This window comes from Marmota monax, unplaced genomic scaffold, assembly GCF_021218885.2.
Source record: "Marmota monax isolate L192 unplaced genomic scaffold, Marmota_monax_Labrador192_F-V1.1 WCK01_AAM20220418_F8-fsc00039, whole genome shotgun sequence".
NCBI classification, from domain to species: domain Eukaryota; kingdom Metazoa; phylum Chordata; class Mammalia; order Rodentia; family Sciuridae; genus Marmota; species Marmota monax.
The window spans coordinates 12,151,802-12,167,036 of record NW_026693602.1 but is presented as its reverse complement, the minus strand read 5'-3'; the positions used below and the strand labels follow the sequence as shown (position 1 = coordinate 12,167,036).

The window sequence follows — 15,235 nt, the reverse complement described above, 5'->3', positions numbered from 1 at the left end:
AGAAATTACTGTCTGTACAAGGTAAAAAGTAGAAAATTTATATCTATCATCTCTATAATTTATATCTAAATCAACTCATAAAGCATTTGGCAATGTAAATTGCATCCATACAAGTTTTCAAAACTATATATTGATGAATTACATAAATATGTAAAATGTTAGATCTTATGAAAAGATAATATAACTCTTTAATCAGTTAAGACAGTTACAATTCAAAGGCTATCCAGGACAAATGTGATCACATGATAATTTTATTAATTTGCATATATTTGCATGGCTTCTAGACTAAAAACCTTGCCATATGTCATGTTTTAAGCTTTATCAAGTATGTAGGGAAATAAAAGACTTTCCATGGTTTCCCTTTTTTTCTCATTCTGTATGATTAAATGTGTTTTGAAATTTTATAAGACAGACAAATATGTTTATAAAAAAAATCTCATCAACATAATAAAAATATTAATTATATATTGTTAGAAGTTTGTATTCTAGAATACTCGTAAAGTCAAACAATCCTGGTTTCAAATCTCTTTCTGAAATTAGAAAAGTTGAGCCATAAGTATCAAAATATCAATATCTATTATTTAGTTTGTTACAGATTATACTCAAAGTATTGAACATATTGAGCACTGTATTGCCATTAAACTCATGTCATCTCATATGGTTTACAATTGTTTATATTGGACTAGTTTCGTGAAAGGTGAGTAGTTTTTCAGATTATATTTTTCGTGTATTTTAAAATTATTCATCAAATATATTAAATTAATTCCATGCACCAGAGTATAATTTGGAGGATAAACAGAGAACAAATCTAGAAATGTTTCCTCTACATTCAATGTTTTTTATCAGGATATTATAGCTATATATAATAGTGTGATTTATTTTGACAAATTCATGGAGTCATATAACATAAATTTATTTATTTAAATTCCTAATACTTCCTCTTTCCTTTCCCTCCACCTGAACTCCACTGTTACATTTCCATGAGATTCCTCTTTATTAGCTTATTATTTCTCTCTAGCTTCCTCATATGAGAGAAAACATTTCACCCTTTACTTTCTTAGTCTGACTTATTTCACTTAGCATGGTGTTCTTCAGTTCCACCTGTCTACTAGAAAGTGATATAATTTCATTATTCTTTATAGCCAAGTAAAACTTTTTTGTGTGTGATATTTTCTTCATCCATTCACCTGCTGATGGGGACTTAGGAAGTTCCATAGCTTGGTTATTGCCAATTGTGTCACTATAAACATTGGTATGCATTTATCACTAAAGTGTGTGATGATTTTAATTCTTTAATGTAAACACCAGGGAGTAAAATAATAACATCATAGTAGGAAAACCACATGGAGATCCTCCAAAAGACAAGGTTTGAAATCACCATGACTCAAATTTCATCTCTTAAAGAGTTTCCTCCCTAAAGAGACAAATTGATGCCAAACAATCATACAAATAAATGTACAACAGTAAATAAGTGCCATGAAGGAAAATCATGGCTATGGAAATAAACATATAGAGTAAAATACATAACCAGTTTATTTTTCTGAAAAATTATAAAATGTTACATTTTAACTTTACAATTTAAAGCAACACTTGGGTATTCTTTCTTTGTAGTAAATTATTCCTTAAGAGCATTGCAGTCTGGCATTAATAATGTAATTACCAACTGTCCCTAAGTTATCATTAAGGAATAGCTACAGAAAATTTCTAATATAAATTTTGAATTAAAATAAATTTTAAGCATATATAGGAAGTCATAAAATATTGCTCTTTAATTCCTGTTAACTATAGAAATATATTCAAACTCTACTAGAAATTTTTATTCCATTTTAAATTGTTTCAAATTTTCATATGGATTCATTTTCTCTTATCTATCCATCTATCTGTCTATTTATTTATTTTTTGGTCAAGTAAAAAATACATAAGACAAATGCATAGAAAATATAATATGATGTCAACACCACAGTTAATGAAAAACCAGTTACACACTGAAGAAGGCATGAATGTATTATGTAATTATTTTGACAGCAGGAATTGAAGTGATATCTGTATTTTGAAACTCTCATATAACTAAAAATATAACTATCTTATGGATAATGCATCTAAGTAACATTTTTATTGAGTAATTCAGGTAATTTAAATCAAACTAAATTTACTGTTCTTCCCAATTTTTAATATCCAGAACAATCTACAGATCTAGTTGAAATAGAACAATAATAGTCCTTACAATCTTAATGAAAATTCCACTTCATTTACAATTCTTTTTTATAAATATACTCACTTGGGACTAAATTTTTTCTGTTAATGAGAATATGAGTTAACTACAACTACTCATTTTGAACCAGATTCCAGACTAGAAATTATTTTTAAAAAGCCATTTGCCTCCTAGGTACTTACCAATTTCATTATAAGTGATGGATTTTTTTTTGTAGTATGGAGATTCTTAGGCAATGAAAAATACTGATTGCTTCTCCTTTCTAATATAGCAATAGCTCATGTCTTGGAACTAGTTCTATTGTCAAAGTGAATAATATTTTAATATGTTTAGGTATGGCCTTATTCTTCCTCTTAGAAAAATGGAATGGCTTTTGACGTTAAGGGAGTTTGTTATCAGTCACTTGAGTGGTATTGATGCCAAATATTTTTGATGATGTGTTTGAGCTTCAGGTAAGATTCTGGAAAATAAAATTAAGGTTAAAATGTATGCAGTATCTCTCTCTCTCTCTTTGGGTAGATTGTGTAAGCCAGAAATCATATTGCAGAGAAGCAGGAGGACATGGAAATGGGGCCTTATCAGAAACTAGATTTGGAGTTAGATTGCTTTTGCAGAGCTGTTTCTTAAGCATTTGTGTTTGAGCTCCAGAAATTCTCTGATGTAGTAGCTGAGCTTTTGCTTGCTAAGCCTTGATAAATTCTAGGCAGCATCAGAATGATCAAATAGATTCTTGCCAATCCAAAAGCACAGTTCTATGTGCAACTGTGCCCATTCGAAGATGAAGGTATGCTCAAACCGTGCTCCAATCTTTATGGAACTTATATCATCCATGCAAGAAACATTTGTTGAACATCTGGAGTAAACACTACATGTCCTGTGTTGGTAGATTTAGGGGATTTTGGGGAGGCCATAGCCTTGTCAGCTCAGTCACTATAACAAGAAAGATGAAAACAAACACAAAGTTAAAACATATCAGAAACACTGAATAGTTCTATCAAATGTCCTATTATGGGAGCAATAAATAGCAAGGCAAGAAGAATAAAGAGAAGAGGAACCATTAATGTTCATAAGGTTGTGATGATAGAAATGGGCCTCCAGAGTACTGAGGGAGCTTGCTGTCTGGCCTTCTAATACACACATCCTACACAGCTAACCCTGGGGAAACAAGCTGGTAACACCACTGGTTTAGATGATGAGATTACACTTTAATAGATTTGCACATGTTTTGCCTGTTACTAAGCAAGAGTAAAGAAATAAACATAGAGAAACAAACATCCTCCAATAATTTCATAATTAGAATGTGTTTAAATATACTAAAAACATTCAAGCAACTTAGTAAAAAAAGCATAAAACATTTGGAATCAGTACAATAAGTAGTTAGAGAAGATGCAATGGGAAATTAATCATCCCTGGATATTAATAGAATGAATATTTTATAACTCATTCTCACAGTTTACAATTTTCATAATGTTAGAACCTATACATGGCAAGGAAACAAGCTAGGAAATATACCTCTAAATATTCAGTGTGACAATGTTTTTTCATTTTCCTATCATATTAAAAACAACAACAACAACAACATCAAGAAAATGACTGGTCAAAGCTGGAAATATAAAGATCAAGAACAGCAATGTAATCTGGCAAATAAAATTTCTGTTTGTGTAGCTATTTTTAGATTTTTTTTTTATATGGAAGTACTTTTATCCACTAAGAAAATGAGTTGTATAATCCAGATCACAGGCTGGGGGAAGTTTAACTTTGTTATAATAGTGGTAAATGCATATTGTCTAAAAATGTCTGTATGTGTACAATGACTTAAATGGTGATCCCTGTAAACGGAAGTAGGAAAGTGCATGCTAACAGTTTTTACCGGGAAGAACTTTGGTAATCAATACTTGTAAAATAGTGAATAAAGCAGAATACTGCACACAGAGGAAGAAGTTTGAACTTTGATACAATTGAAATCGAGGCTTAAGTTTAATCCACAGAGCACTTTGGAGCTAGATTGTACCATCAGGGACTGGAATTGCAATGAGGGCCTGGTATACACTACCCCTCCTCAGTTGATTATTAGCTACAAGAAGCAACTAGCATTCAGTCCAAAGTGTTCTCCAGCAAGAAAGAACAGTGAGCAGTCAGCCATCCAGGTTCTGGGAAGCTGGGAGGAGTGCTGATGGAAGGGAGGATCTACCTGGCGCACCCGAAGTCCTCTGATGTGGCCACAACTCATGCCACTCAGATGCACTTGCTGGTCCCTGTCATATTATTGCACATAGAATGTCTCCCCAGGACTTGTCAAACAAACATGGTATCAGTCACTGTTTACAATGCAAGGCAGACATGACTCAAAACTATGGCAACAGGGGTCAGGACCATGTCAACTGAAAGGAAAAGCAAGAGGATTTAAAATTGTTTAAACAGAGAGATAAAATTATGGGCATTTACCTGTGCCAAACATTGTTTTGAAATATATATATATATATATATATATTTCAAATATATATATATATATGTATGTATGAATATATATATATGTATGTATGAATATATATATATGTATGTATGAATATATATATATATATATATATATATATATATATATATATATATATATATATATATATAGTGGGTATCTCTAAAAGACAGTAGGAGATATATATATATATATCTCCTACTGTCTTTTAGAGATACCCAATTGGGCTGTACACAACATGCGGAGTCAATCCACCCATGAGTTGAACTTGAACTTCTTTGTTCTCTACTAGTTGTCCATGAGGGAACCCTCCTGGGGTCATGGTTGTGACCTCACAGACAGGCATGAGTGTGCAGTGTTGAATACATGGTCCCCTGTCGTGAGACCTACTTGTGCCGTTTGACCCTCCTTAAGCTGGATTCCAAGTATGCATCTTCCTCCTAAAATATAATGCTGATGAATTCACCTCACCTTGTACTTGATGGATCCAAAAAGACTCAATGTATGATGCTCAGTTCTGGCTTTATGGTGACTTATGTCCCATGCTTTCTTTCAACACAGATTCAGAAATATTCCAGGCAGTACCTTGTAATCTGCTAGATTTCTTTGTCTCACTTCACACCCTGCAGGATGGATACCATGCTTTAACCAAGTAGGGAACCCTAACGCACATGCTCACCCTGATGCCTTTAGTGCTGTGGAGTCTGCCACGTCATATAGCTGGGACTGCAAAGCTACATACACCACAGCCGACGCCTACGATTGAGCCTTTTCATTCTTGGAGCTCATTTCAAGGCTGACACATCTATTCATGCAAGTAAATACACTGGAGCAGTATTCCCAGAGGTGAAATGTTCTCTCTCTAGAACTTGAAGATGTCTAGCCGATGAAATTTTCAGTAAGGAGATTAGATGCACTATGTAATAGTTTAATTCACTAGATGCCTCTATTTTTCCCAAGGCCCTGACTAGGGAAACAAAATAGGGAAGAGAGAGAGCTTTGCCAGGGAAATTTTTGCATATGTAAGGAATTTTCAACAGATGTTTATGTTTCAGATACAGAGATAAAGGTGAGCTTTGAAGGGGACCGAGGATAAGAAAGTGCCAAGAAAATTTAGTTTGTCATATTAAAAATTTAGCCATCCTCTGAACAGCAATTCAAACTCATTTACATATTTTAGCAAGAAAATTAAAAATGTGTTTATGATTGATAATTTCAGTTGCTTTTCTTAATAAAAATAATAATTCTTAGTACCTCATACAGTTAAAAATGAAGAAAATGTGGAACCAATTTTCTAAAATAACTAAAGAATCTTATAATAATTGCTTTTGAAGAAAAATCTCCTTTAAAAGACATCATATTTGCTCTATACCTATGTTTCCTTGCAGATTTTTTCCCTCTTATCATCTTATTCTTCACTGTTTTGTATCTTGTCCCACCAACTATAAATGGCAAATCACTTGCTTATCTCCCAAAACGTGATGTTATACCGGAAACTTCTTCATGAAGAAAAAAAAAATAACATAAGAATTTAATATGGATAAATTGTGCAGATGTCATACAATCTTAAAGATTCAATACAAACACAATTTGCAAGTTGATAAATTTTTATTGAATCTATGGAATAATATGTGCCTGCCTCCTAGGTTGAGGAAGGTTGTTTTTTTTAAGTTTTATTTTAATATTTAAAATAGATGGCTCCATAAAACATTATGGCTTGCATTAGTGAGAAAGAATGTTTCTTTTTGAAATTTGTTTTGATGAACTATAATCGGTCACCCATTCTTTTTCTTCCTCCAGATGTCCTTTCACTACTTAGTATTAAACAAACTACTTTAATAGCATTGTTTTGACTCTAATATTTTCTTTTTTACACACTATATTTATTTTATTTGCTTGCAAAGCACTTACATGTTCTAAAATGACATTTAATACATTATTTTACATGGGTGGAAAATAATTCTCTGATGGTTTATTTTATTATGCTTCTATTAGGAGAATAGACTGATATAGCAAACAGTATAATTTCAGTACTTTGTCTCAAAACTGCTTGTAAAAACACTGATCTCTGGGATTTTTCTTCTCAGTAATAAAAAGGTTTGAGAATTATGATTTTGCTTACATATCATTTCCAGCATGCAAAATAAAAGCCATTGTACCTGAATCCACTTTGGAGGAGAAAATATTAGTAAAAGGAAAATTCAGATGACTCTCATTCTAAATATTAAATCAAGTTGCAAAAAAATTAAAATGATGAACAGGTTTATTATTTACAGACATCGGAAAATCTAGAGAGAGACTCATTTAAAAATAGAGAACAAAGTGTAAATATGCCAATAATTTGGAATGCATAATTACAAATGTGGAACATAGAATTTTCTGATTAAAACAATGCTCTCTGTTGCTCATAGAAGAGTTTATTTAAAAATTCTGTTTCTAGATCTAAATACATTTCTAAATATCTTTAGTTTAATTTTCAAGTTTTGATATCAAAAACAGCAAAAGGTTTTAACTAGTGGCAAAGGTCTAGTAAATATATAGAGCAAATAATTTTAGATTTGAAAGTATTTCCCTGAAAAATATGAGTTCTCCGCAGTTCATACTCTGAGGATATGAAGATTCACCTAACTTTATTTTTTGTGGTGGTTCTTATTTTGTTTAGGATGAGAAGCCTTGTTTTCCCCATAAAATATGAAAGTATTGAAAAGTACAAAAGTGCAATGGCCCCACTATTCTAAAATATTAGGCTTAAATAATATAAATAAAAATGAAATAAAATCCACTAATGAAAAATGGTATACAGGTGTTCTATCACCAAGTTTTATTGTACAGGATCACTCTCACTTGTGATTAACATGGTTACAAAAGCCCAATTAATCAAGGTCATTCTTCACATTCCAATTATTAAGTTCAAGGTAAAGAGATGGGTTTCCAGATTCATGATATTATTAACTGTTGATTTTACAGTTTTTAAGATTTATGACCTTAAAATGCTATTCCTTAATTGCATTACTTATAAAAAAATATTCACTGTCAAGTCTTTATTCCACATTGCTTGGTAAGTGCTTTGCATATGCTGTATCAATAGCTGAACTTTAGCTAAACCGCTACTAATTTTGATGAGTGCATAAAATAACATGTTTTATAATGGCACTTGAAAACCCAAGTGCTTTGGAGACCTGTGACTTTCAAGCACACAGCAGTTAAGAAATACAAGTTGATGACTAAAAACACAGACCTGAATGCAATTTTGATTTTAAAGGATGGGTAATTTGTTGAAGTAGTTAAGGAATGTTAAATTCCAACATTTACAGTTGTAGAAAATCTTCTGTATGTTTATGAGTATTCAGTATTTCAAGTAAGAGACCATAAAATATTTTTAAAATTATAAATTTAATTACTGTGTAACTCTGATGTTGTGTTTTTGTTTTTCTTTCTGTAACCAATCACTGATACGTCAATTAGTTTCAACTTTGAACACAAGAGTCCTAAGCAGAGACAACAATTAAAAATTATTGCAAATACTGTTGATCAATAAATGAAACCAATACATAAATCAAAAGTTCAGCATGATGCTGAAAGAAAAACTTTAAAAAGTCTACAGCTAAATTCATTCCAAGTTGGATTTAGGTACTGATCAGGAAAAAAAAAATGCTAGTATATATACTTACTTGAAAGTTTGAATAAAATATTTATTTTAAATTATATTTTACTTAACTGATATAAGGTTAGCATATATTTGAATTTCATAGTTTATTTACAGTTACCTAAAATATTTTCAAATCAAGTATCAGAATGTTTATTGTAAACAGTTTGGTGTCAGATATACTTTGGTTTAAAATGACTGCTCACTAGTTTTTGCTATAAGTTCGATCTTTTAACCTCCTTGAGTTACAATTTTTATTTATTTATTTATCTATTTATTTATTTGATACTGGGATTGAACCCACGGGTGCTTTAGCACCGAAGATCATCCTCAGACCTTTCTATTTTTTTTAATTTTGAGACAGGTTCTTGCTAATTTGTCAGAGATGGCCTTGAATTTGCAATCCCAATGCTTCAGCTTCAGGAGACACTGTGATTGCAGACCTTTACTGAAGGTAAAGAATCTCATCCACAATGTACTAAAAATATTTCCTATTTTTAAATTAAAATTTAGCACAAGTTTAATGAAATGATATTTCTATAAACATCGTACAAAATCTAATTAAAAATTCACAAATATAAAAAGCAAATGCTCAAACCATGTAGAACTCTATATATTTCATGTTTTAAAAAAAAGTCATCTTCTCTGAAAGCTCTGATTGGTCTAACTACAACCTTAATCCAAAAAAAGTAAAAATTATTTAAATATCTTTAATAAAAATAAACAGAATTTGCATATTCTTATGAATTGTGTCAAGCAATTTTTAAAAAATTTTTTGCTCCCTTTTTTCCTCCTTGGCACTCTAAGTAGGACACTATTTTGTATTTTGGAGCTGGGTAGAACAGTGGTAGAACACTTGCCTAACCTTGGTGACATTTTGCAGGGCTGCTGAGTAGGACAAGGCTCTTGGAAAGGCACCCATTCAGCGTGCACCTGGCCTGGTCCAAGACAAATCCCAAGGCCAGAAAGAGGCAGCAGGAGACTGAGACACCAGGAATGCATTTTGCTGATGTGGTGACCCCTCTTTGGACTGTGCCATAAGCTGAGAAGTTGAAGTGGGTGGAGTGTGAGCAGGTGCTGTAGAGGGTTGCCAAGGAAACTGGGAAGACCAATTATACCCTGGGCCCTGGATGCCCACACAAAGACCAGCAACAACAAGGCCTGCTGCAGTCAAGTCAGACAGTCAAGCAGTCAGCAAATGGTGGGTAAAAGCCTTCCAGACAGTCATCTGGTTCCCATCATACTCCACATATGGACCTGAGACATATGCAGGCTCCTGAAAGCACTGTGGCCAAGCCATGGCCATCACCTACTTCTAACCCCAGAAACTGAGCCTGGAGGAGCTGACCAGGCTGAAGTCCTGCCTGGTTCAGTACTTCATGGAAGGACCAGACAGAGCCAGTGGACTGGCATACCTCTACTTTGTGGAGGAGGGACAGTGAGACACCCAGCCATGGGGGACTGTCCCTGGAGCATGTTTGGGGAACAGTGCATCCAGGAGGACCTATGTGGGTTGCCTTCCAGATCTCTCCTCACGACTTCTTCCAGGTAGGACACTATTTTGTATTTTGGAGCTGGGCATCTACCCCACAAGGCACAAACACGCCTGCAGATGAGGTGCTCTACACAGTCATCCAGGACTGGGCCCCACTGGATGAGGAAAGTAATGTTGGATGTGTGCTATAGCACAGGCACCATGGGTCTGTCCCTTGCCTGGAAGGTGAAGAGAGTAATTGGGACTGAGCCATTTCAGGAGGCTGTGGTCCACCCCAGGGTGGATGTCCAGATGAGCTGAGCAACTCTGAGTTCAACTGTGGCAGGGTCAAGGACCTGGTACCCAACCTGGTGAGTAGTCTGCCTTCCCAACAACTTGTGGCCATCCTGGACCCACTCCTTACTGCCCTGCATCCCAACGTGGTCCTGTCCATCCATAGTGGTGAGTACTTCAAGTGCTTCCTGTATGTCATGCAGCCCCCGGCAGCTATTGGTAATTCTGTGGACCTCTGCAGGGGCCCCTCTTACCAGGTCAAGGGCTCTCCCTTCCGAACAGTCAAAGCTGTGGCCATGAATCTGCTTCATCAGGCCCCTTACTGTGAGATGCTCATTCTGTTGGAAAATATGGAGCATTAAAATGGCACAGGAGCCCTAGGGTACCAAGTCCTGCCAGCCCAAACTTCACAAGGGCTCCCTAATGATGCCTTGCTGGACTCTGGGGCTTCCCTTTCATCCTAGACCCGGAAGCTACAGAGACCAGCTCTTCCACAGCAAGGCCCATCAGGAGGACCAAAGTTGGGGGCTTCACACAGCCTTGTCTCAGGATACTCAGGAGAGCAATCACAGGGCACAGGACTAGCCTCCTCGCCAGGACCAATCTGTTGCTGTCAATATAGCTCAAAGGGCAGGTAGACTCCTGTGGACTCTCCATCCCTCCCATCCTACTGGAAGACTCAGGCTATGAGGACCAAACTAAACAAATGATGAATAAAAAATATGATAAAAAGCTTCAGCCATTCTATTGATTCTATTTTAAGAATATATCCATAATTGTGATATTTTTAGTTCCTTAACCATTATTATTGTAATTTATTATTATAGACTTCATGTGCTTCTGTGTAATTAGTAAAACTATCAAGGCTTGTTGATAATGGTGTCATATTAAATGGTAGCGTGATTTTTCCATTATATTTGAAAATTCAGCACAATTAAAGAAGATGTGCATTAGTCAAATAGACTAAGTTATAAACAGTAGTGACTTTGTAGTGGATAAATTTGACAAAACTCAAAGTATGATACACAGATTTCCCTTACAAGTATGTTTCAAGTTAGAAATGACCAAAGGGGAATTTGCACAAAATTGGGAGGTCAGAGTGAAGCGGCAGCCATTACCTTCTGCAGGGCTTCTTGTTCAGACGTGGAGAGGGACAGATGCAGAGGCACTGAAGAGCTTCACCTTCTCCTATGCTCATCTCTTTTTCTAGACTGCTGGCTCTAACTGCAATGACCCTATTCCTACCAACAAATGTAGAGTACATAGCATTTTGTAAAACTCTCCATCGCTTCTTTATGCAGCCTGAGGCCAGCAGGCGGACATGCATGGCTTGCCCCAACATTGCAGACTAAGATTCCACCAGACCTTTGCAAAATCAGTTCATACTGATTTAGCAAAGACCAGTTCAAAAAAAAAAATTTCCAGTTTTGGATGGGTTTTATTTTTTAATTTTAAATACATATCCTGAAAAAATATTTTAAGTTTATTTTTTCAGAATTCTGCCACATTTAATGTCTTTTCTGATGCAAATTTCCTTTATTATATTTTCCACTACTTGATTTATATCTACACACATGTACATACACCTGTGTGAGTGCATATGAATGCTAAAGATTTTCATATTGATTTTAGATCTGCTTCCTATTTTTCAGTAAATTTTCCTAGGACTAATAGTACATAGCATTATTTTTAATAAAAGCACATTTTTAAGTTACTGAAAGATAATTTAGAATATTAATTAGATTGGTATAAAACATGCAAAATTTAGCTAAATGATATTGATAATTTAATAAATTTAGATGTCTATCTAGTATCCTGTGTGTTTCATCTGACCTCATATAACTATGTTCATGTTTAATTTAATATCTCTGAAGTGCTTAGGAAACAGTAATTAGGCCTGGTGTGGTAACACATGACTGTTATTGCAGAAGCTAGGGAGGCTGAGGCAGGAGGATCACAATATATGTCCATATAGACATAGAAAGTTCTGAGGCCTTCTAACAATTGGCCAGCAATTTAGCAAGACCTTGACCAAGTTATCAAGACCTTGTCTCAAAATTTAGAAAGTAAAATATAAAAAGGGCTGGGGATGTGGCTCAGTTGTTAAGCACCTCTGAGTTTAATCCTGGTATCCTAAAAATAAAAAAAAAATAAACCCAAGAATAATTAGAACACATCTAGGCTATAAAATAGTGTTCAATATTTATTAAAAAGATTATGTTTATTGTCATCTATACTAATATTCATGAAAAAAATCCTGTTTGAAAAACTTATGATTATGGAGGACAATTGTTAAAAGAGATATTTCCCTTGGACTCTATTTCTCCAACAAATTAATTCATACTATTTTAATATAAGATATTTAAAATGTCTCAGTGCTCTTCCATTTTTATTCAAATTAAAGTACTTTAATAGATCCTAAGTTTAAAAATATGTTAGAGAACACCCCTATTGAGATTATTATTTTAAGATTTTTTATAGAAACTTTCACATGTGTATTGACAACATTAAGTGAGATTATTGATGAATTTGAAACCTGCAGATTTTATAAGGGAATTCCTTTTACTTGGATTAGCTGTAGTGCTAGTGTTACACCTAGATAGTTGTTGAAAGAAAACTCAGAATGTTATAGGGAAGTGATAAAAATTAACTGTGTTGATAAATACTTCAGTGTGTGAAGTAAATTATATCCTGTGAATGTGCATGTGTGTATATGTGTGTGTGCATATATGCACATACATAAATATACACACATATATACATATATATGTAGGATGTATATACATTAGGTTTTATCTATACCTAATTATTCCAATCCTTATTTCAGAGACAAAAAAAATATTCAAATCATTGTATATGTTCAATACAAGTCCTATAATCAAACCATTAAAATTCCTGATACATTAAAATGAAACAATTTGTACTGCATTTATTTTATAATTTTTTGAATCCACAGACTATCTCTGATCTCACTGCTTGTTTTCTACTCCAAATCCTCCATAGTTCTTCCTTAGGTTGTGAAAAGAGTCCATATAGTCATAGAAATTTCTGAGGCCTTCTAACAATTGGTCAGTTATAGTGGTTAGCAGTCCAGATAACTACATTTTACTCCATATTATATCTTGCTAACACAAGAACATAATTTCAGTAAAATTGTTTTGTTAGAATCATCATAATGACACAAAAATAACTAGACCATTATTCTAGAAGTGCAAAGAGACAAGGGCATATCATGGTTACCTCTATCCGGTATTATAAATCTCATATACATAAGGATTTTTCTAGGAAGCCTATAGCTTTTCAGATGCACTTTAATGGATTAATAATGTTGATTCTTGGCTTTTTTTAGAAGAATTATGTTTGTGGAAAGGTAGCTAATTAAATGAAATTTGCAACAGATTTAGGTTTAATATAACAAATAATAGAATATATGCTTGACATTTTAGAGAGGAATAAATAATATTGGGTAATTTTCTTTAAGACTACATCAGTTATCCCACTTCTTTTTTCCCTTTATACATGTACTTTGTGGTGTGTGTGTGTGTTTTGTGCATTACAATTCTTAATACACATATAGACCACAATTTTTCTATCTCTGTATATAAAGTATGTTGACACCCAATTCAAGTCTTCATACATGTACTTTGTATAATGATGCCCATCACATTCCACCATCCTTGCTACTCCCCTGCCCCCAGTTCTTCCACTTCTTAAGTTAATGATAAACGTGGCTGTATAACCAATGTGATCCTGCAATATGTACATGTGGAAAAATAAGAATTCATACTCCATTTGAATCAAATGTATGATATGTCAAGATCATTGTAATGTTTGGAGCGACTAATTTTAAAAAAGTTAATGAAACTCTTTCATTTTCTAAATAACAATGGTAATTTTTTGGATTACAACCTATTCTAAATGTTTTTTTTAAATTTATCATATAATTAGTATTTATAAAAACAATCTAGGTTATCTTTATTATAGTTTTCATCTTAATAAGGAGAAATGGAAAGATAGATGTAAGTAATTTTCTCCAGATCATAAAATGGACTGTACAGGATTTAATCCACTCAAGTTTGAACATGAACTTGGGCACTTGTCCACAAAGCTCTGTCTGCTCATTGTCAGATTACTATGCTACAGTCTGATCTGAGAGATTGCACTGTTTTTGGAAGATTATAATTCAAGATTTGCATGAACTTACTTAGCAGTAGGGCTCATAGTGTCACATTGGTAGATGCCTGTCAGGAGTCTCAGCTGTCAGTCTCAGCTGCCTCCAGGGTCTAAGATACTTTGTACTCAAACAGAAGAATAAGAAAAGTGCTTCTTATTTGATTCTGGATATATGTGTTGATAGCATTTAAAAGTCTTACAACAGAACTCTCAAAAATTAAATAACTGTGCTGGGTACATTTGCTATGGAGATAAAAATCTCTTAATAGTTTCTTATCAATAAATGAAACAGGCCTGCTCAAAAACTCTTGAGTAGAACAGTGTCAAGGTGTAGGGAGTAGAAGGGTAGCGTGTCTGTGACAGCCTGCTCCTTCTGCACTCCACATAGGATTTACTGAGGATAGAAGAAACCCTATCCATAAAAGCACAGTTCAGTCTATTCCTTGTTTGAATCAAAAAATTTTATAAGTTAAATTGATAATGGACAACACCATGGATTCTACTAAGGGCTTCATCTGAAGCTTTAAGATTCTCTGAAGTGATAACTCTAACTAAAATATTGCAGTCACTGCTGGAATGGCTGTTGACCTAAAGGTGATTTATTTTTGGTCAGAGTACAAATATTAATTGATTCAATTTTTTTTCATCTTGGGGAAGTATCCAGAAATTCCATTTGTAATCATGTTTCAAAGAGTTCCTTTAAAATAAGCAGTTCCGGGCCGGGATTGTGGCTCAGCAATAGAGCTCTTGCTTAGCACGTGTGAGACCCTGGGTTCGATCGACGGGCCACCAAATGCCGCAGTCTGGCTGGGCACACAATCATGAGCCACCACACAGCTTGTAGATTCAAACAGCAACTCTTTATTCCCGAACTCACACCAGCCGTCTACAATCACGTTCTGGGGAAATCCACGTTCTCTGCCCAAATCCACGTTCTCTGCCCAAATTCACCTCCACTGGGCT

General features: G+C 34.1%; 1 pseudogene; it reads left to right on the top strand.

Annotated features, from left to right (window-relative positions):
• Positions 1 to 2,990: 2,990 nt before the first annotated feature.
• Positions 2,991 to 10,563, top strand: LOC124103081 (tRNA (uracil-5-)-methyltransferase homolog A-like; annotated as a pseudogene).
• The last annotated feature ends 4,672 nt before the right edge of the window (positions 10,564 to 15,235 follow it).